General features: G+C 37.7%; 1 protein-coding gene and 1 long non-coding RNA gene across 3 annotated transcripts in view; one reads left to right on the top strand and one right to left on the bottom strand.

The window, feature by feature from the left end:
• klhdc8a (kelch domain containing 8A) overlaps positions 1–21667 on the bottom strand; it is a 162633-nt gene that overhangs the window by 107236 nt on the left and 33730 nt on the right. Inside the window, exon 1 of one of the 2 annotated variants that reach the window (XM_037975460.1) lies at positions 17746–19075. The exons of the other annotated variant lie outside the window; for it this stretch is intronic. The gene's annotated coding sequence lies outside the window, so the exon portion shown is untranslated. Of the gene's footprint in view, positions 1–17745; positions 19076–21667 lie in introns of those variants that run through there. 2 annotated transcript variants of the gene reach the window in all.
• The window catches only part of LOC112449913, a 6741-nt gene continuing 3586 nt past the window's right edge, over positions 18513–21667 (top strand). Inside the window, exon 1 of the long non-coding RNA XR_003038469.2 lies at positions 18513–18616. This is a non-coding gene — a long non-coding RNA (uncharacterized LOC112449913). The remainder of the gene's footprint in view (positions 18617–21667) is intronic.

The raw sequence follows: 21667 nt of genomic DNA, 5'->3' as shown, positions 1-21667 counted from the left end.
CTTCATTCGGGGTTGTCTACTGCCCATTCGGGCTACGATTCTATCTCTCAGGTCAGTGGCTGTTTTGTTCAGCTTAGATGTTTTATTCTCCTCCCCCTTGCCATAGCATTTGTGTTGCACCTCGTCAATCTCAAGTTGTGATAGTAGTCGCCGTTTGTGGATATTGGAACACTGAGCTACTAGTTGTTTGGCAGTCAGTGTTGACTGGGGATGTCGAAGTAACCATTGTTCCAGCATTCTTTGCATGTAACCTCTCTGACTAGGGTTACTTGAGTAGTAGCATTCCAACAGATCTATGTTTTCACCTCTCATCCATCATCGTCTTGTTCCAGTAGCCCATTTTTCATCAGGGTGCTCTGGTTCCCCAGCACCTGACGCAGACCTTGTTTGGCCGGGCATCTGAACCGGCATGTGATTCATATTTATCTCTCTCATGGTATGAGGTAGGCAGTAACTGAAAGGGTCTTGCCTAGGGACCCAGACTGGATAGCTCAATTTCACTGTTGTATCTTTGCCCCGGCCTGAACCCGGGTCTCCTGGGTGAAAGTCTGGTGACTTACCCATTGAGCTATCCAGACAGTATATATATATATATATATATATATATATACTGTCTATGAGAATAGAATATCTATAGAATAGAGAATGTATAATGTATCTCTGACAATATATATATATATATATATTGTCAGAGCTAGACTGTGATGCATTCTCATATACTGTTGTTGAACCTGTGTCATTGCAGCCCGTTTTCATTTGCATTATACTGGTAATTAACTGTGAATTAGATCTTCAGCATGCCATCAAGTTTGTTAAAGGCCTGGTGACAAGCCATTCATTTGATTCAACTGTATTAGACCAGGGTTGCATCTACAACCTGCAGGACAATCTTGAGGACTCAAAGAGCCCTGCATTACACTGTTGTTGCTGCTATTTTACCTACACTTGCATTTGCAAAAGACTTTTTGTCAAAGCTAGACTGTGATGCATTTCTTATACTGTTACTGAACCTGTGTTATTGCAGCTGGTTTTTATTTGCATTACACTGTTATTGCTGCTATGCAAGTGTTTCACTGTTGTTGCTGCTATTTTACCTCAACTGCATACTATTGATGGCCATTTTTATTCAGCAATTAAGATTATGGTCATAATTTCACAAAAACCTGACATTAAGAAATCTGTCCTTGTGTTCTGTGAATAAAAAAAAAACATTTTATTGAATCTGTATTCTCTCTTTTTGTAAATTTCAAAGGATTTATAGGAATTTGCAGATTTCCTGATCTTTTGTCAACTGATATGCACATTCTGTAAAATCACAACAAAAACAACAGCTTACTGTAATTCAATATACAGTTATATACTGTTAAAATTAATTACAGTACATGAACTGTAAAAAAAACAGTAAATTACTGGTTCGTCATTCTGTCTTTCTTCAAGTTAGATATTCTTATAAAGGGTTTTAGGACACCGACGTGTGCTACCACTATATTTTAGAAAGGTGTCAATAGGGGGATGACCGAGGCGAACCCAGAATGCAGACTCATCTTGTAAAATGAAACTAATTTATTAAAACAAAATATTAACAAAACAAAAGGCTGGCATGGCAGCAAAGAACAATAAACACAAAATCCAAAAGGGCAAGGCAAGGTAAAAGCAAGGCATGGAACAACAAACTTGGCAAAAGGAACAGAACGGAATGACCCAGTGAGGAATGGAGAAACAGAGACCGGTTTTAAAGGCAGAGGGAGAGATTGATTGCAACTGAGGATCTGACAAGAAGCAGGTGAGGTGGGCGTGGCAAGGGTGACCGGAAAAATACTGGGGAGGAGTGAATGGTGACAAAAGAAACAGAGAAAGCCAATAGACTAAACTAAAACAAAATAACCAGAAATACAAAATCAAAGAACCAAAACTCAAAAATACTGGAATCTATGACAAAAGGTAGAATACTCAAATGAAGACACTTGGTGCAACAGAATACTCTACCTTATTGGGGTTTTTTTAAAGGTAGGGTATTGTTATGAAAAGATTTAGTGCATCTATTTGTGCTACCCACTTATATTTACCAGGTAGGATATTCTGATGAAGGGTTTTAGGACACCAACATGTGTAACCGCTGTATTTCATAAAAGGTAGGAAACTCAAATAAAGGGATTTGTTACAACAAAATGTGCTACCTAAGTATTTTATTAAAGCTGGGTATTCTGATGAAAGGATTAAGTGCATCAACAAATGCTACCGCTATATTTTATAAAGGTAGAACTTAAAATGACATTGTGATTTACAACTTTATAATGGTTCATATTTAGACTTGAATGTGCTCTGTATAGGATCAGTTCACATTTTCCCATCATTTTTCAGGCCTACAGCTCAAACAGAGGAGAAGCCGAGCCATGTTATAATAGAGACGTCTGGATAATTAGAGGCATTTTTACAGAGTTTGATCAAACTCAAAATATTGACCTGATGTTAGCATTAGCCTTGATTAGCCCACTGTATTGGCTTAGGCCTCAATGCATTCTGGTTTGTTTCCACCATCATAGAGTACGTTTGTACCCTTATTTTAATGAACCACAGAACAAGTTTCCAGGACAATATCTAGTGAATGAGAAATTTCTGTAGAAATTTCAAACAGCACTACAAAATGGCCAACTCACAATGTAGGGAACTATATATTGAATAGGTGGACAATTTGGTCACAGCTGCAGACAAAGGTGTGTGGTTACCATGGTGACCATTATCAGCCACTAGCAGCTTTAACAATTCTTTTGATCTTGGTTCTCTTTACACCTATTCTACAGTCCATATTTCAAAATGTAGGTTGTTTTACTTAGCTTAGACTATTACAAAGTGTGAAAATTGCAGGCAGTGGCTACATTTGTGCCTGTCAAACTTTATTTAAAAATGTTTTAGTTACCTTTAAAGTTGGTCATTTTTAAATCAATGTAGGTTTGAGATTAATTCTTTGAATTTCAACTTTTATAATGCAATAGTTTAGCAATTTTGATGGTTTACTCATAAAACAACTCTGAGATAAGGACACTGACTCTTTTTTCTGCCATCATGTCTGACAAAATCAGATGTTTTATCTTGCTGAAAACAAACTTGATTTAAAGTAAAAAAGTTTAAATTTTGTGTAAAAATGTTTTTACTAAATGGAGTATGTTCATTGTAAGAGCTCAGTCTTTTCACAACATAAGAGCATGTCTATAATTTTTGGTTAGAAGAAAAGTACATACAGCACCTTCTCTGCAAAAATTTCTTCATTACATGTTTAATTTTTAATAAAGCCAGCTTTGTAGATGAGGCAAAAGCAACATCAGCAGATTGTGATAAAATAAGAACACCAACCTTAATATCTTGTTATTCTGTGCTGCTAGGCTGACTTCAGAAAGCAAACAGAAGAAAGACACACACACAAAAAAAACACCTAAATTTCACAAGGCACTTCACAGAAGGATCTGCTGTGATAGCAGGGGAGTTCTTTATGATGGTCATTAATTAATGGTTCCATAAGAAGATTATTTCTTCAGACTGATTACTGGTGTAACCTCTGAAGAAACAGGATGCACTTTTCCTTTCTTGGAATAAATACCTTCATTTTAACTCCTCTGTCTGTTCTTCCTCTAACACACATGTCAAATATTGTGTAAAAGCTGCATCTATCTCTAATTGTCCTGTCAAATATTGATAGTCACAGACACCTAGTTCTTACTTTGGCAACCAGGGGTGGAAATTAGCACCAGCCACCGGCCAAATGCAGGTAAATATTTGAAGTGGCGGGTGAATTTGATCAACACACACGCCACTGTGGCGGGTGGCAATTTGAACAGAAAAGGTGTTATTTGTCCTCATGACATATAGGGGGCAGCAATGTGCTCGAGTTGCTGCTAAATGCAAGAAGGAGAAAAGTTTAGCAGACACTCTTTACCAGTTGGTGGCAGTATTGATTCTTTCTGTTGTTTACAAAAATCACTTCCTTCATCAGAATATCCTACCTGTTAAATATAAGCGGGTAGCACAAACAGATCTATGCATTAAAAGCAGCAAGTGTCTGAAAAACATTACAACGTACATACAAAAGCACCAAAAAAATACTTCAAAAACACTCCACAGAAATAAATTTCACTTGTCTGATTTTTTTTATGTACAAATATGCATCTTTTAATGGTTTAAAATAAAATCTAGTTATTTCCATGTAGTGTCCAGAAAGAGGTGTTTTTCAGCTTGTAGGGCACCACAACTGCTTCCACCCACCTCCATCATCATCATCATGTGAAATAACTTTTTGTCACAACGAAAAATAGTGGCTGGTAAAAAAATTTGTCCCCCAGCCACTATGGCTGAATTTATACTTGGTGCTTACATCGGTGCAGTATTCTCCAAAAAGACGGGGCAGTATGCTACGTAACCTGTGGAAATACGGTTGAAAAAAAAAAAAAGAGAGCAGATTTTCTGGCTTTGATACAGAGAGGATGTCTAAACTTAAAGCATTCAGTTTGACTTTCATTGATTTATTTGCTTCCGTTGTGATTCGCCCATCATAGGACTAATATTTCTTCCCTCTGTGGTCTATAAACACTCCTTTTTATCGGCTGCAGCAGTAATCTCCTTCCGTTCATAGTTCAGTTTGTTGGATATAAAATAAGCGTCCACAGCCGTAAATATATCATGACCTGTTGACTTTGTTGCCAGATTTGTGGACATAAGAATGTCTTGTTTCAAGTCATCACCATCAATATACTGCACATAAACAATGAGCTCGGACTCGTCTGACACAGTTGTGAAATACTTCCAAACACTGGATTTCAATGCTTTCAATTCAGAACTAGGTATTTATATGTCTCAGTCAGCCATCTTGTTCTCAGCTCTCTGGTGTGTACACACCATTAAATTCTGCACTTCAAAGTTCCAGCTTTTACGTTCTTTAATGGGACGTTATTACCACTTAATAAATAATTTGTGATATTTTTAAACTGATTCAGAATTGTCCACATATCAATGCTTCATATAAAAGATTACTCAACAGAGTCCTGCCAGGTGATACAGCACGTTGAGAGTGAGGGATACAGGAGAACTCTGTGTATTTATTAATATCAAAGCCTAACTAATCACAAAAAAACACAAATACAAAATAAAATATTTGGGAAATACATTGTCGCACTAAGTTCCCTGATATAAAAGTTTGTGTATTACCACTTTCTAATCTCCTGCTACTTTCATGTTGGCATTTCAGAATGTGTTATAGTTATGCAATGAGATAGAGGCATGTTAGGATTTGAAAATGTGCAATCTGGTCCCTGTTAAGCCTGTTATTGTAAAACATTTGTTTTTGGGCTGAGGTTAAAAGCCTCAATTTCATTCAAGACTGAAATGGTCAGGCTGGAAAAGAAACAACTCATTTTCACAGCATGCACAAGATTGTACAAAAATAATGACTGTTTTTCCAGTGTTTGCATGTAACCTCATTCTGTCTTGTATCATGTTTAACTCAAGTCAAACTGTGTCACTTGGCTTGACTTCTCTTCGTCGTCTCCATCTGGTCCTGCTTCATACTTTTACCTGTCTTTGTTAATAAAAGGGTTGATTGCTGATGTTATGTTATCTGAGGCTGAGTGAGCTCCAGACTGTGATGACTGTTAAATGTTATTATTTTCTGCATGAAAATATAATGATTACAAACACAAACAAATGGTACTTGGGCATTTGTCATGAACTAAGTTCTCCAGAATTTACTCACTTGAAGAAGTTAGCTCTCTAGTATGTTGGGATACAGAGATACTTGAGGAAATTAAAGATGTAATGTGATCTATTTGGTTTTCTCAACAGTACAGCTTTTTAGAAAGTGAAATTTTATAAACTGAAATTTTTATAATTTTATGAACACTAATAAACTGAGCTGAACTAAACAAAAAATAGAGTATAATTAAATTAAACTGAACTGTATTTAATTAAATTAAAATGCATTATGTTTTAATTCAAGTGGAATATAAGTTGATTGCACTTCATTAAGGATTTTCTTTTTTTACCTCCAGTATCAAATGGAAAACTCTAATCAAATATCCTTTGAACACATCTTTTTTTCTTTTTTCTTGAGGGATCTTATTTTGTTGGCCATGGCAGCAGCTTTCTGTCTTAAGTAATTAGCATACAACTAATTAGCACAACAATACAGGCATACATTACTGAATTATTTTCTAAACTACTGCAGCTATACATTTCTATTTATTTCAGATTCATTATTATTGTGCTGCAGGTGGTATCTGCTCCATCTTTACTTCCTCATTAGGTCCCCTTATATGCTTTGACTCAGCGGTATATTCTCAAAGTAAATAGTGCTAATTGTATGCTGGTGTAAACATGTTCATCGTGTTTAGCAGGTGTAATTCGCACTCTTTGTATCAAAGTGCAGCAAATTTTAGTTGTCTTGGCTGCTTATGTTAAATATGATTATTGACACTCATCACAGAAAGAGAGGAATAATCTTACTTTTCCTGACATACAGTATCTTCACTCTTTTTGTGAAGTCAGCAGTGCAGCAGATTGCTAAACTTCCTCAGTTTCTTTTTCGGAGACGCAAATATTACCAGCTCTCAGGAGGCAGTAAATATTTGATGCCAAATGCATGTTGCAAACTCTGCTGGTCTTTGAGATTGAGACCCTTTTTAACATAAATATGGGTCAGTCTTTCTCTAGTTAGAACTCAGAGCAGCTGTCGAAATGATTGATCACTATCTTTCTAAATAGCTTTTAAGATCAGGCTGGGATTCAGGGAACTGATTTTTTTTTTCTTCATCTTAAAGATTCTTCTCAGTTGAAATGCCAAATTTCTCTTCCTCAGCAGCCCCTGTTAGCTGTGGAGTTCCTCCAGGATTCATCTTGGGGTATCTAGGTGTCATCTTTGACTGGTTAGAATTTAATAAACAGATTAACAGAGTTGTTTTTTTACAACTCAGAAACATTTCTAAACTCAAATAAATTTTGCCTGACATTTGTATGAAAACAGTTATTTCTGCATTGATCACCTCCAGGATGGACTATTGTAACTCTCTTTATTTTGACATCAACCAGTCTCTGTTGTCTTGTTGACAGCTGCTTCAGAACTCAGCTGCCAGACTTTTGAATGGTAGAAGAAAAAGAGCCAGAATGACACTATCACTCCTGTGTTAGTGTCTCCTCACTGGTTTCCAAATTTTTATAACTGGTCAGCTCTAGTTTTTGTGTGAAAGTTTCTCTGCATTATTTTTCATTTGTACATATGTTTTTTTTGCAACTTAAGTACTTCTGCATACTTTGTGTTATTTTAACCATTCATGCGTATATCAAATGTTCAGCTAATTCAGGAGATGGGTGCTATGACTTTTGCTTGGAGGTTTTTTATTTACAGATATTTTCCCCATAGAAATACATTGAGATCTCTTCAATTTCTTCATAAACATTGTCCTCTTTGGAAAACTTACTTTAACAAACATGTTTTATATTTGTCTTCTTATGCTACTTTTAGCTTTTAACTACCTTTCTGCTACTTTTAGCTACCATTCTACTACTTTCAGGTTTTAGCTTGCCTCTTACTACTTTTTCATTTTTTAGATAATGTTTTGCTTTCTTTAGCTGGCATTTTGCTACTTGTAGGTTTTAATCAGCCTTTTGCTACTGTTATGTGCCTAATACTCTCTCGGCTAATTTTCTTCTTCCCATTATAGTAATATATAGTCACAAATAGCAAACGACAGAAATGGAACTCTTGTTCCTCTCCCCAGACTGATCAGCAAAATAGGGCCTGAGCATAGACTTAAGAGTCTGACGGTATTATTCCAGTGCTCCCTATGACTGTGGATGGTACACAGATGACTTGAGGTGCTTTACCCCCAACTCTTTCTTCACTGTCTGAAAAGTTCCCACCACAAGTTTGAAGCCTCGATCAAACTGTATCTCATCAGGAAGAACAACCTGAGGGAAAAACTTAGGAAGACAATCTGAATGGCTCTCCAACATCCAGAATAGGAATCAGTGGAGCAAGTGGAATGCTTTGATTGGGCTTTCCACCCAGCTGACATGCATGACAAGTCTTGCAAAATGCCACTACATCTTTCCGGATACTGGGCCAATAGAGGTGCCTCATAATTCTGGCCTTGATCTTATTAATCCCCAAATGGCATCAAGTAGGAATTTCAAGAGCTAATCTCATCATCTCTTCTCTATAGCAGGATGGAAGTACAATCTGATGATTACCTCTCCACTCTTCATCAGTACAACATTTAGGATACTTCCACTTTTCCACTTTCTCATTAAAGCATTGTCTTTAATGTAGATTCTACTGCCCAGGGCCGTAGCTACCATTGAGGACACCGAGGTCCGGACCTCAGTTTTTTTCTGCTGTGTATATTGTAAAAAAATGAATCAAAACCAGTGGCGGCTGGTGGAGTTTTCTCCAGGGGGGGTTATAAGTCCAAAATAGACATATACCAAAACATATACCAGACCCTCCATTTAACCCTCCATTTAAGTCATAAGTGCTGAAAGATGGAGACGCATGAAGTATCAAACTCGGGGTCGCAACAAGTAGAGACAGCTAGCACGCAGCCCAAGAAGAAAGACTTTTACCAAAACGAGGGGGGATGTCTGTGATTTGGTTCAATAAGTCTGACACGGGGCAGAAAAAGGTAACATGCTAACTCTGCTATTAGAATGTTTTCTCATCTGACGCCAACACAACAAACCTTTTCTATCACTTAAAGAAGAAACATGAAAAAGGATATTTAACAATCCAAAAAGTGCAAGGTCAAACAAGTTGTAAAAGAGCCGGGGAAAGTTGCGAAAAGGAAAACTATAGCCGGCGGAAGATAATAGTCTGTTGTCATTTGAATCATATATAATGCTGCACTAAAATGCAGCAAATCTCATTTGTGAAAGTTCATTTAAATGTCACTTTGAAATAAAGCTTGAAAAAAGTAAGAAATTAGATTATTTTTTCATATTTTTCAGAGAATAACTGACAACGTACGTAATTGGGGTATATCGTGATATATATTGTTATAGTGATATAAAATTATCCATATCGAGATAAAAAAAAAACTTTCTGCCAGAATCACTTCAAGCTCTCTCTGATCTCTCACCATCTCAGTATGTACTTCCTGGTTGGCTTGAGTTGAGATTGAGAACGGGTAACTACACAGTGAGGGAAAACTCCTGGAAATTCCCTCTGCAGGGCCTCAGTTCCAGAAAAGTCTACTGAAGAATCTTCAACCAAAGATGCAACACACCTTTTTCCATGCTAATGATTTTCCACTACAAACGTGACACCTGGAAAGGGCAAGCTGCACACTACACCCACCTTAACCACTTCTGTCACTATAGATGACTGCAAATATACTAGATGGAGAGGGACAGATTTAAATTCAGAAACATCGCTGTTCACCCCTTGAGTAAGAGCCCACATTCAGAAAGAGGAAGAGTTACTCCATTCACCACACAGTGTGACTGAGAAGCAACCGGTATCTTACAGAATAACCACAGGGTAATCATTTCCAGCAACAAACACAACACCTCTAAAAAGAAAACCTCTATGCAAATCCAAAATAGCACTGTTGACACACTCACCACTCATTTTCAACACAAGGAGACTAGGCTTAGGAGAAGTTTCATTCATCTTGTGTTTGTTTGCCAGAGCCCAACACTCTGTTTTCTTGTGTCCCTTTTTACCACAATAGTAGCACACCAGGGCTTCTAAATGCACCCCTCCCTGCCACTTGATGTCTCAAGCCCTCCTGAGGGTTTTGGGAGACCCCTTTCAACTCCCATCCCGAACTGGGCTTTATAACCATCAAGTTTGCTCCATCCACTCACCAGATGCTGATGAGTGAGCTCAAAATTATCAGCCATAACAGCACTTTTATGAATAGCATCAACCTTCTGATCTTTTAAGTAATTTTTTACCTCAAAAGAAACACTGCTTTTAAAATCTTCTAAGAGAATGAGCTATTTTAATTTCTCGTAGTTATGACCAATGTTCTTCGAACACACTCATCTGTCAAAGACTGTTGTTTTCTCTCTAGCATATTTAACGCAAGGATGATTCTCAATTTTTTTTCAGGTTATGCAAACGCTGTAGATAAACTTCTGGAGAAAGCTGGTAAGCAGCAAGAACAGTAGACTTTACAATCTCATAGGGTGAAATTAAGACATTTATCTGCTTTGAATTCCTCCAACACTAGTACTACTAACCAAACACTGCAGAAAATGCCAAACTCAAAGCTAACCGGTTAACCAATTTACAACCCACTAAAAGGCAGTTTAATGATCCCAGACGAGACCCCACTTGCTATGTGCCCACTACTCCCAGTGAAATAATCTGAATAGCATCCAGGCAGCATTCCTCCAAAACATAACAGAGAACTTCAGCCTAGCCAGAATCGACTGGGTCTTGAAGTGAAGGCTCCTTTCCTGAAGTCTTCCAACACCATACCTTTTTTCCTTTCTCGTCAATAAACTACTCATCTATAACTGCTACGGCAACTCCACACGTGCCATATCACTTTCTTCACATCCCTACATGTGCATCACCAGCCCTATTTAAAAGGTTAGGTCAACTTCTCCTCCCCACAAGTGAACTCCCAACAGGTGCCAATAATTTACAAACAAGATTTTTGAGAAGATAACTGTGGTGATCTGTGAGTTACTTCCTGGTGGGCCATCCTGTCCTCCTATTGGTTGAGTCGTCATGTCATCCACACCTGCAGAAGATCAGTCTCATCACGGAGTCTGTGTACTTAAGGCCGTGGTGGGGATCAGACCAGCGCTGGAGCATTGTTTGCCTTGTGGTAAAGTCTCTCAGCCTTTTACCTTACCTCATTAACTTGGAGTTTTTCCTAAGTGTACTTTTTGTGTTTTTGTACTCCACTAGAGTTACCTGTGTTCCTGGAAGACCAGTCTGATCTGTATCCTGAGCCACCAACGAGCTAAGTACCCAGAGCCACTTACCTGAGCCAATCTGCCTCACTGCTATCTGTATTCTGTGGAGGACGCACTTGCCTCAGCCATCCAGAATCCTGCAACCTGGAAACGCCTTACCTGCGAGTACTCACCTCATCACCACCTCCCACACTGGACTCTCTCTCCTACCCTGTAAGAAAAGACTCTCTCTTTCATTAACTACAGCCTGTTCAACCTGTAAACACCCTCTGCATACTTACCCCTCATCCTCTCTTCCAGATCCGGAAGCCTGTTGTTTTTCTCACTGCCACTGTAAATAAAATCATTTACCATAATCGTAGCCTCCTGCGTCTGTCTGTCACCGAGCTGCTCTCCCTCTTTGACTTAGTTGAAAACCTGACAAACAGTAAAAATGTGCATGTATTTAACACAACTTTAAACTTGTTAGGTTTTTGCTACTTTTAGCTAGTCTGTTGCTACATTTAGCTAACCCTTTGCTACTTTTGGCTAACCTTTTGCAATTTTTAGGCATTAGTTAGTGTTTTGCTGCTTTTAGCTAGTGTTCTACTTTTTTAACTTAAACAACTCCATTTAAGCTTCTTCAGCAAATTTCATTCAGTAGACAACATTCACACTTCATTTTCACAGAAATGGGATTACTTTAGTTTTAGATGTGCCTTATAAATTTTATTTGTTTTCATTTGGAAAGTGAAAACCAAAGGTTGAACCAGGTTTTTGGTCCTATAAGATGTTCTCTGCAGAGTTGAATCAGTTTCTGCTTCATTGAAAACATCAGCATGCACATACTTCATTTATTTGGTGACATGACAATACTGTCATTATGTAAAAACAATGTAGCAGCTCTTAAATGTTTTTTTTTCTAAAATGATATAGTATAGATTTTTAATAGTACTTAAATGGAGTGCAATAAACTGAATTAGTTTTCCACAAACACCAAAGATATCGTAGTGTTTTAGGGGCTAGTTTTCCTTTTTGTATTGAGTTTCAATGGTTTGACCATGTGCTGCTAAAGCTCTGTCCAGGCTTTATGCATTCTTTATTGCTGAGCAGGTACAAAAATGGCTCTAACTGGCTCAGCTATAACAAGTAACAGAAACTGTAAGCCACTTTTATTTGTTCAGGTCTGTTGACTCAGTCTGGAGAGTAAAAATTGCTTTCTTGTGCACAATAAACGGCATGCTAAAATATTGGTATGCAGCACCTTCAGCTAGTGGTCCAAAGGGACACGTCGTTACTGTTTATGTTCTTCTGCTTTGCATTGTGGACATTTTCAGGCAAGCAGACCAGTTGTGTATCTGTAGGACAGGTAGATAAAAGGCAGACAGCGTTAAAGGTTTAGAATTCACTGTCCAGACTTCCTGCTGTTTTTGGAACACACACGTGCACACAGAAGAGATTTGTGTCTGTTTTGTGTGTTCTACAGTTTCTCATAAAACACATTTTGCACACACCCTTAACTCTATCTTCAGAGGTGAAGCTTTAAAGAAATGAAAAATGCCCTTAATATGCACAGTCTCGCTCTCAAAGTCAGCCACTCAAATTTTTAAAGGGTTCATGTGCAAAGAAAACACACACACACACACAAAACCATGCACATAAAAGTGTGGGACACTGCTGGAACCATTAGGGAGTTAATTCCAATTCTGCTGACAGTAGATAGGTTTTACTATTCACTCTCCCTATCATATAGTAATTACTTATAAGGCCACGGGGATTATGATGTCCCCGACTCCCCTCTGTAATAGAGCCTGTGCTCCATATAACCCTTTAGCTTTGCTACCTAGTCTTTATCCCCCCTTAATAGAGCTGTCCCTCTTTCTCATTACCCCACGCATAATAACCTCCATCCATTAACTTCTTCTCCTGCTCTTCCCCATTACATTCCTCTCTTCTCTTTTATCATTTCTTTCTTTTGTGTTTCTTCTTCCTTTTCTCCTTTCTTCAGAAGTTTAATATGTCTGCAAAGCAGTAAGTGAAAAGAAGCAGAACCATAAAAACACAGTAGAACAAGCGTTTGAGCTGCAAATTAGGGCAAAGCTTAAAGGGATAGTCTGGCCATTTTTGCAGAGATGGTCTGTCAAATGGTTACCAATAGTTAGTACCCTTACCCTTAAATTCAGGTCAAATTGACCCACAATTACAAGGGCTTCTCTACTTCTCTCTCTGTCTGTTGAGGGCTTTAGGAGGGTTAAGGTGGTAACTCACTGAGCTATGACTAGTTGGTGAACAACATTTTCAAGAGAGTCTCCAGAATGTCTCAAGACATTTGTGGAGGTTCTCAGTTTATTCCCGTGTGTTGCAGAGGTGCACCGTCTTGTCACATGAATTTTTAAATGTTTGATTAAGATCTATGTTTAGGTTTGCAAGCAGCTGATGGGCAGAGAGCATCAAGTTTGCATAACATCCAGGACAATTTGAGATAACCACCCTTCCCAGTTCGACTCAGTGGAGCCAGATTCAGATATCAGAATTGTTTTTAGATCAGGCCGAAAGCAAAATTTCATGTCAGCCCTAAAAAGTCTTACTGGTACATCTCAATGACAAGTTGAAACAGCCAAATAAAAGTGGTCACTTCCGCAAGGCCAAGTCAGTAACTTCTCCAAGGTTGATTCCATTTGGTCAGCGAGTTGTAAGGTCCATTCGCCTTTGTTCACAAAGCTGAGTCTGAGTGTTTTGTGATTGGCACATTCCTTCACACAGAGCAGGCAACCTTGGCCAAACAGCTACCTGTGTCTTCCGAATTTCACGAAACACCAGGAAACCACCAAGCCCAAAAAGCAGAAATCCTGTTAAAAATCCAACTATGTATACATTTTCACTATCCACGATCAACATTCCAGAAAAACACAATCTTCTGCTTGCTCCAGGAAGCCATGCTGTGTCTCGCTGAAGATGTCCCGTCGGGGCAGGAGGGCTCTCCTTTGCCCAATCTTCTCTTCAAGAAAATTTGATCATTGCGTTGAGAGACCAGCTGACCAGATCCATAATAATTTAATTCAGAAATTATGCAAAGAGAGGCTAAAAAGAAAGAAAGACGATGAAAAATCATATGTGGGGGTGGGGGGGGAGACTGAAAGAAGAAAAATGCATCTGCCTACGCTGAGAGCTGTAGGAAAAAAAAGAGGAAAATGTTTAACATTTTTATTGCTTTCATTACAGAAGATTGAATGGTGAAAGATTTTTTGAACAGAGTGAGATAGTCCTGTACAGATCTCTAAGGTTACTCCAGCGTCAGCCTGGTTGTCTGGCCATATTATAAAACCCTTGTTTGATAACAAATTGATGAGAAAATTCTGGCTGGTGATCTGAAGCTCAGTTTGTCTAGTATTGTCAGTTTGTCAGTTAGTTTTTGTCCTTCATGTGATGACTTTTCCCTTGTCTCATTGTTGTTGTTTTTGTTAACCTAAGTAAAAGAACAATTTTGCTTAGAGCTGGTTTTGTAAGTCTAGCAGATATGATAAAGAAAGAGAAACACAACAAAGCTGAAGAATGACTCTTCGCCTATAGATAAGCCAGTCAATAGCTGCACAATGCTCTATGACTCCTGCTCCATCAGCTGCCTCCTTACAAAGCAGCTTTAAAACATCACCACATCTCAGGTTACCTTGGACGAGATGCTGACCACCCTAAAAAGCCCCTGGGCCGTAACCTGCCTCATTAATGTAGTTCTGTGTAGGATCAGACTCTTAAGAACAACAAAAGATGAAGTGACACCTGGCTGCACACACAGCCTCTATCTGGTAAGGCACCATCTACCTGGTAAAAAAAGAAAAGCAATTTGATTCTTTATATGAACCTTTTAGTTGATGTAAGTTCATAAAACAATCTTCATTTCCAGTCTGATAATTCCTTCCTGATTACATTTCTTGTTACACTCCTTCGGAACAAAATTCTACAGTAGTTTTGTCACGCTGTGTCCCTGCAGGACACAGTTTGAGTTATCATTTTTTTTCTCCTCATCCACCCTTATGGTTGAGGTGTTTTAGCTTTCAGTTAGCCAGTTTGGTACGTTTAGTTAGCCTTTGGTACTTTTAGTTAGTTTTTAGTACTTTTGGTTAGCTTTTTTTTGTGTGTTATGTTAATCTGTGTAATTTCATGCATGATGTTATTTTTATGACTTTAATTGAATTAGTTGAATTAGTGATCTCCAGTCTGTTTCTATGTTAATTAGTTTTGCTTGGCCAAGCTCATTTTATATTTTAATTTAGTTTAGTTTATCTTAGCCTGTGTTTTAGATTAGTTTAGTTTAGCTTTCTTATATCTTAGTTTCTAAGCTTGGCTTTTCCATCTGTTTATTTTTAGATTATCTTAGCTCATGTTTTAGATGACTTCAGTTTAGCTTTTTATATCCTAGTTTCCTAGCTTGGTTTTCCTCTGTTTATTTTACTTTTGCTCATTTATTTGTATTATGTTTTTATGATGTAAAGCACTTTGAACTGCCTTGTTGCTGAAAAGTGCTATTAAATAAATTTGACTTGACTTTAAATTGTCTAGTTTCTTTGCACAAACAATTCTTAATTATGGATTTTAATCAAACATCTTGTTCAAAGATCTTCATATTTTAAATAAACTTATCAAAGTCAGATAATGAAAGGGTTAATTGTTGTTTTAGAATTTTATCTTATTAAATCCTTGTTCAATGAAGATCATTGTTTAAGTCATAAACAAAGTAATTAATTGTCAGTCATTACTCAGAATATTATTTCCAAATTATCAGCATTAAAGTTATTTTTGTCTTAATTGTTTGTTGATTTTTTTAATTTAGTTTATTTTTGTAATGAAATTTAAAAGGCAAATTTGGTCTCTCTTTTCTGGTATATTATCATACATAATTTCCTGTGATAAACAAATCCAGCCTTAAGCTGTTGAGGTCTGATAAATTATAAAGGGAGCATAAATCAAGTAATCTAATGATTGAGCTCCTATAAGGTACAGTTAACCAAAAATAAGAGGCCAACAATATTTTGTAGTGTATTTTTGTAATAATTTAAACTGACAAAATGCCAATATTTTGGTGTATAAACTGTATAGGAAATCTAAAAAAAAAAGATTAAAAAAAATGTTAAAGCTGCCACCAGTGATCTGTCGTGGTTACCATGAAAACTACACACCTGTGTTTTTCACTCCCAGACAGCACTCTAAATAAGACAGAAACTTAGGTTAGAAATTGAGCCTCAAATATTTGCTGGGTGGAAATTATAGTTTGTATAGAAAAGTCCAAAACTAATGAGTGGCCAAACTGTTTAATTGTCCCACAGGTTAGATTTTGTGTCTTACAAGTTTTATGTAGGAGATTTTACAGGTTAAAAGACTCTCCACTATTTAATAAAAGAGTTTTAAGCTTTGTTTTATGCTGAGAAGGGTTAGAACTAAAGCCACTTTACACGCTTTCCAAACTTCTGTCCCAGAAATCTACAGACTATTCCTTGCACTTCATGTCTTGGTTTGCACACTGACTTACACCATCATCTATGGAATCTTATGCAGATGAAGTGTGGCTTTCCAAATAACGTTAAATCTACTGAACTAACCACATGTGGACTCCAGATTAAATTGTAGAAACATCTGAAGGATGATCAGTGCAACCAGGATTCACCTGAGCTGAATTTTGAGTATCATAGCAAAGGTTGAGAATATATTTTTTTTAATTTTATTTTTAATTTGCAAAAATTTCACACTTTTTTCACTTTGTCATTGTAGGATATTGCATCAAAAAAACATTCAATTTTAAAATAAAGCTGTAACATAAAACATGGAAAATGGGAAGTGCTGTAATTACTTTCTGAATGCACAATATTTGATTTAACTGAATTTTTCCTTTAGAGTAAGCCATTATCTTCATGCCAGTAAAAATATTTAAAAATTGGTGGTGTAGAGGGGCTTTTGCAGCCAAAATTTAAGTCATTCCTGCCCCAACAGTTGAGCAACCCACTAATTACTGCCATAAAACTTTAATTTGATGTGCACTATCATGTTTGTTTCCAGTAGATACTAATATCTGACAGTGAAGAAATATTTCACATCCAAATATCAAAGTATTATTTAAATGTTTTTCATTGCCGAGCCTTCTACATGATGATAATCTACAGTGAAATTCAAATTTCTTCAAAAGTGATCTCAGGTAATCTTTTTACATAATCCTTCCAAACCTGTGTGATTAGGCCCGAGCAGCTAAGTGCTGAGAAGGCCTATTGTATTTTGAACAAATTTAATCTGAAACTATTTTAGCTGTTGTAAGGTTAAATATTACTGTAGTCTGGTTATATCTTTAAACTCCATGGAATGTCAACCTATATGTTTCACAGAAACTCTTGCGGTCTTTTATTGTTTTATTAGAGGCAAAATCACTCGATGATTCACTAAAATCTGATTGGTTTTGAGGCTGATCGGGAACATGTCGAACTGGATGAGAAACAGGAATTTTCCATGAAACAATGCCCACCTGTGTTACTCAACAAGAAAATGCAGGGCACACACTTTCTCATTTACTTTTTGTGAGGATCTGGAGTTTTTGTTCCCGCCCTGCTGGCGTGGTCATGAACTCTCCCCTCGCAGCTGCAACTAATTCCTTTGACAAGCAGCACCTGGTATTTATTAAGGCTTCGGCTGGTTCCTGATCTTCGCTGGAGCATTGTGCCTTCTGTGTCAGGATCTCAGCCACTGATTCTGACACGAAGCTCACGGCTAAGCTAACCTTTGTTTTTGTCCCTGCTTAGCTTCAGGTTGGTTGATCTTCCTATGGTGAACCCTGTCTTTCTGGAACCACTGCCTAACTTACCTGAAAGGACTTACCTTGTGCTGGATCTCTGTTGCTCCTCTCCTGGATTGTCTCCTGATGCCCTACTTCGCTTCCATGCCACGTCATCCCCTCGGACCTGTAAGAAAACAGACTCTCATTAATCTCACATATCAACCGGTCAAGTACCACTAAGTATTCGAGACTCACCTTGCTCCTGTTGGCCATTTCAGATCCTCCTGGTTGCGGCACTGTACATATATCACCACCTGTAAATAAACTCACTTACCTTTTTGAATTACGTCTCTGCGTCCTGGTTTCCGGTACCACTCCTACGACACTATTCCTGGTTTATGTCACTTTTATGCTCACTGAAGTTTTTCACTTTTAGTTTTCAGTTATATTAGTCTTCTTTTTGCTTAACTCTTGTTAAGTGCCTGCTTCATATCTTTCTCATGGCAGATATTTCTTTGTTCATCTTTCTCTTCTTTTTGTAACTCACTTGTTGAAAGTTTGGCAACTCTGTCCAGTACAAACTAGCATTTTAATTCACACACAGCTAAATAAGAAAGTGACAGACAGTACAATACAATAAGTACAGTACAATAATTTCACCCACTTTTGCTTGCACCCTGCCTGTCGAACTGGACTGAATACTCCGAACCACAAACACTCCCCTGCCCTGGGTCACTGACCTCCAGACCCCTCAGGTGGTTTTCTCAACTCTGTCCACTATCTCTGCCGATCTAGTCACATGGGGACTGATTACTCACTGCAGAACCCCATGTCAACAAGAGCGCTCATGTCTCTCTTTGCTGCTGCCACAAGCCTGGTCATCCCAGGAAAGCTCCACTCCAGAACCAGCCACCAAGCCTCAGTCAGCTGACTACCTGCAGGGTATCGCCGCAGAAGTGCATTCATCCCAAAGTAAGGTGGCCCGCTGTTAATGACCACTTCTTGCTGCTTTAGCTGATTGATTTCACCAGTGCCAAGAATTGTATTTAGTAACCTTTTCCGATTCACCGCTTTTTAATTTACAATTCCTCCAGTTAAAATTCCCCTCACCAACTTCTCACTCAAAAGTTATTACAAACTCTGCTTTTGCCTCAAACTTTCATGTCATATGCTACCCAAATTTACATCTTTATCTTAGTTAAACATTTTAATACATGTTGATCATAATTGTTTTTATTTCAGAATCAGATGGTATTTTCATTTATTTATAACTTACAATAAATGTAATTTTCAACTATGTAAAAAAAAAAAATTAAATGTAATTCCTCAGAGACTAATTGAAAATTGGTGTTTGCAAGGCAGTCAAACACTAACAGTGAGATACTACCTTCACTTCTGCATAAAAATTACAGCAGGAAAATAAAGTGTTTGTCCTATTTGAGTTGCTACAGTGATGGTGTTTTCACTGACACGACAACAGTCAGTTGAACACACAGCCATACACACTCAAATAAAAGACAGAAACTTAAAAGGGTAGCCAAAAGAGGGAGGGGGTTAGAGAGAGCCGTTTGCCTTTTAAAGTCAGATAAGAGAAACACAAACTGCTCCACAGCAGCCTCAGCCAACAGTCAGCCGCAGCTGATTTAGATCTCGCATTACACAACCTGGACTCTGCAAAATCACATTAAGTCTGTTAATGTACTTCATTTGTACCAAAACAGTCAGAAGGATAGCAGTGCAGGTGCATTTGGCCTTTCAGTCTTAAAAACAAATGATAGCATTCATGGTGGAGTGACCCACAACAACAGAATTAGTGGCAGCAGCAAAGAAAGCTGTGGAAACATTATACCTTCTTGTTATTTCTCTCTGCAGAGCCAATTTGTCTTCAGAGGGTATTTCATTAATAACGGCACATGGTGTGCTTATCTGTGAAAAGTGGAGATGAGTTTAGCAGAGAGCAATGTCATACTCTCTGGAGTACGGAATACTTTCTGGCCTATTGATTCAGAGGTCAGCTCAAATTCAAAGGAAAATCTCATCTGAGCAACCTTTTGCAGCCTGCAAGCTTTTCTGCTTAACACTGTTAACACAGCATTTTCAGCCAGTCCTGTGAGGACTGTTAGGTGAGTTGTAGCTGGGCCACCAGGTAACCCAGATTCTCTTGTTATCTTCAGACCGGAACTCTGCTGCTTTGACTCTGCACAAAGCAGAGATCCATCTGCTTAAAAGGAGTTGAGCTGCTCATCTGCCACAGAGACTAAATATGCTCATGTTGAAATCCAGCGCTCCTGCACATTGAGCTATTACTCCTAGGAACCTGTGTAAATGTCACTTACATTATAGCATGTTGGGTCTGAGCAAAGTACACAGAAGGCCTTGCTGTTCTAAAAATCTTATCAAAGAGAATTATTCCAGTACCTGCTGTAGTATAGATCCATCCTTGGCACTCCACCCCATTTGTTGGGGTGTTGTGAACTGTTCTCTGCAGACATAATTGGGCAATACAGTTCCTGGCATTTTGTTTAGATTGAATAAAAACTTCTTTGTGAGTTCATCCCTGCTAGATCTCACTGTCAGTTCTACTTCTATTCTTTCTAATGAAAAAAAAAAACAAAAACAAAAAAACAAACCATACCAGAACGTTTCTTCAGAAATGTTAATGGGTGCCAATGCAGCTATTGCCAAAATTCCAACATCCATCAACTGTCTTCTCTGAAATCCAGTAAGAATTTGGGATGTCCTTTGGTAATAATCTAAGCTCAAAAAATGTAGGCATTTTGATGTATCAACTGTAGAAGTGGAAAGAGAATTGAGAAAAAAAAAATATCTTAAAACTGCTGCGAGTAGTTTATTAGGGTCACCATGGTTAACACACACCTGTGTCTGTCACTCTCTCACAGCACTTTTAATAGGGAAGTCAGACAGAAACAAAAACTAGAAAATTAAAAGCCTATCATTCCTTTAAGGAATGCATATCACCCACCAGCTTTTATGACAATTTTTTACAGTAAAATCAGCTTATGAGAAATGATGAGTTGAAGTCTTTTTTTTTTTCTTGCAGATCTGTTACTGGTCATTGCATGTATTGTGAATGACTGTCAACTACTACCACATCAAATTTTAGCTCAATATCTGTAAAATTCACCAAGGTCAATGAGAGTTTGGGTGTGCACTCTAGGGGTTAAGTTGTGAGAGAAAACACATTTTATAATTCCGTTTGACATAATGACACATGTCATGAGTTTAAATTGTCATTTTATTTCAGCTGTCATAATAACTTTTTCTAAAAAACAAAAACCACACTGAGTAGTTTTTAAGCACTTAATTTAATCCAGTTGAATTCAGGGGTGGAAATTAAAAATTTTGTCCACCAGCCACTATGGCTGGTGGACAAATTTTTTTTACCAGCCACTCAAATATTTTACCAGCCACTATTTTTCGTTGTGACAAAAAGTTATTTCATATGATGAAGATGATCGAAGTGGGTGGAAGCAGTTGTGGTGCCCTACAAGCTGAACAACTCCTCTTTCTGGACACTGCATGGAAATAACTAGATTTGTCTTATTTTATTTTTTTATTTTAAACCATTAAAAGATGCATATCTGTACATAAAAAAAATCAGACAAGTGAAATTTTTTTCTGTGGAGTGTTTTTGAAGTATTTTTTTGGTGCTTTAGTATGCAAGTTGTAATGTTTTTCAGACACTTGCTGCTTTTAATGCATAGATCTATTTGTGCTACCCGCTTATATTTAACAGGTAGGATATTCTGATGAAGGAAGTGATTTTTGTGGTTTTAGAAAGGTTTTCGTCGTGGATATAAATTGTTACAATCCTATGTTAAGCATAACTCCTAAGCTTCCACTTCAGTATCCGATGATATTTAACATTAACACAAACTGCTATAGTTTTCGGTTTGTAAACATGACGGTAGCAGTTTTTGACGGGTAGCCCTGACCGTTAGACATAGCTGTTTAGCCGTGCTACGGTAGGAAAATCTGACGAGGAAGCACAGATCGTCAGAA

The sequence above is a fragment of the Kryptolebias marmoratus genome, linkage group LG4, assembly GCF_001649575.2.
Source record: "Kryptolebias marmoratus isolate JLee-2015 linkage group LG4, ASM164957v2, whole genome shotgun sequence".
Taxonomy (NCBI): domain Eukaryota; kingdom Metazoa; phylum Chordata; class Actinopteri; order Cyprinodontiformes; family Rivulidae; genus Kryptolebias; species Kryptolebias marmoratus.
Note: the sequence above shows the minus strand (reverse complement) of the source record. Positions and strands in the feature narration are given on the sequence as shown.